Below are 2,500 nucleotides of genomic sequence, written 5' to 3' on the forward strand. Positions count from 1 at the left end.
AACTTTATTTAGAGAATAGTCTTGCTTCAAGTGTCGCTAAACAACTTTATGTAGAGAATTGTCTTGCTTCAAGTGACTTTAATTAATAGGGGATACGCTTCTCCAGGTGTCATCCCTTTGTGCTGCTGAGCTAAACAGGAACCAAGGGATCCTATTTACTGACAGTCAACCCGGAAAACTGCGGAGACGGAGTCGACTGGTTTACTACTGAAATCCACTTGGCTTGGACTTCCTACTACACTACAATGTGCGTAGTTGGCAAGGCTAACCTAAACTAACCTAACCTAACCTAACCTAACCTAACCTAACCTAACCTAACCTAACCAAACCTAACCTAACCTAACACTACAATGTGCGTAGTTGGCAAGGCTAACCTAACTTAACCTAACCTAACCTAACCTACCTAACCTAACCTAACCTAACCTAACCAAACCTAACCTAACCTAACACTACAATGTGCATAGTTGGCAAGGCTAACCTAACTTAACCTAACCTAACCTAACCTACCTAACCTAACCTAACCTAACCTAACCAAACCTAACCTAACCTAATCTAACCTAACCTAACCTAACCAAACCTAACCTAACCTAACACTACAATGTGCATAGTTGGCAAGGCTAACCTAACTTAACCTAACCTAACCTAACCTACCTAACCTAACCTAACCTAACCTAACCAAACCTAACCTAACCTAATCTAACCTAACCTAACCTAACCAAACCTAACCTAACCTAATCTAACTTAACTTAACTTAACTTAACCTAACCTACCTAACCTAACCTAATCTAACCTAACCTAACCTAACCTACCTAACCTAACCTAACCTACCTAACCTAACCTAACCTAATCTAACCTAACCTAACCTAATCTAACTTAACCTAACCTAATCTAACCTAACCTAATCTAACCTAATCTAATCTAACCTAACTTAATCTAACCTACCTAACCTAACCTACCTAACCTAACCTAATCTAACCTAACCTAATCTAACCTAATCTAACCTAACCTAACTTAATCTAACCTACCTAACCTAACCTAACCTACCTAACCTAATCTAACCTAACCTAATCTAACCTAACCTAACCTAACCTAATCTAACTTAACCTAACCTAACCTAACCTAATCTAACCTAATCTAACCTAACCTAATCTAACCTAACTTAACCTAACCTAACCTACTCTAATCTAATCTAATCTAACCTAACCTAACTTAACCTAACCTAACCTACCTAACCTAACCTAACCTAACCAAACCTAACCTAATCTAACCTAACCTAACCTAACCTAATCTAACTTAACCTAACTTAACCTACCTAACCTAACCTAATCTAACCTAACCTAATCTAACCTAACCTACCTAACCTAACCTAACCTACCTAACCTAACCTAACCTAATCTAATCTAACCTAACCTAATCTAACCTAACTTAACCTAACCTAACCTAACCTAATCTAACCTAACCTAACCTAACCTAACCCAGCCCTAACCTAACCTACCTAACCTAACCTAATCTAACCTAACCTACCTAACCTAACCACCTAACCTAACCTAACCTACTAACCTACCTAACCTAACCTAAACCTACCTAAACCTAACCTAACCTAACTAACCTAACCTAACCTAACTAACTAACCTAAACTAACCTAACCTAACCTAATCTAACCTAACTAACCTAACTACAACTACTAACCTAACCTAACCTATCTAAGCAACCTAACCTAACCAAACCTAACCTGACCTATCCTAAAAACCTAACCTAGCTAAGCACCCTTACCTAACCTAACCTAGCCTAGCCTAAGCAACCTAACCTAACCTAACCTAACACCTAACCTAACCTAGCCTAGCCTAAGCAACCTAACCTAACCTAGCCTAGCCTAAGCAACCTAACCTAACCTAACCTAACCTAACCTAACCTAACCTAACCAACCTAACCTATCCTAACCTAACCAACCTAACCTATCCTAACCTATCCTAACCTAACCTAACCTAACCAACCTAGCCTAACCTAACCAACCTAACCTATCTTAACCTAACCTAACCTAACCTAACCAACCTAACCTAACCTAACCAACCTGACCTAACCAATCTAACCTAACCTAACCAACCTAACCTAACCTAACCAACCTAACCTAACCAACCTAAAGCAAAACTAACCTAACCTAACCTAATCTAATCTAACCTAACCTAACCTAACCAATCTGGCCTAACCTAACCTAATCTAACCTAACCTAACCTAACCAACCTAACCTAACCTAACCTAACCTAACCTAACCTAACCTAACCTAACCTAACCTAACCAACCTAACCTAACCTAACCTAACCAACCTAACCTAATCTAACCTAACCTAACCAACCTAACCTAACCTAACCTAATCTAACCTAACCTAACCTAACCAACCTAACCTAACCTAACCTAACCTAACCTATCCTAACCTAACCTAACCTAACCAACCTAACCTAACCTAACCTAACCAACCTAACCTAATCTAACCTAACCTAAC

The sequence above is a fragment of the Penaeus japonicus genome, unplaced genomic scaffold, assembly GCF_977035675.1.
Source record: "Penaeus japonicus unplaced genomic scaffold, GWHDUDI00000001_assembly GWHDUDI00000012, whole genome shotgun sequence".
NCBI classification, from domain to species: Eukaryota; Metazoa; Arthropoda; class Malacostraca; order Decapoda; family Penaeidae; genus Penaeus; species Penaeus japonicus.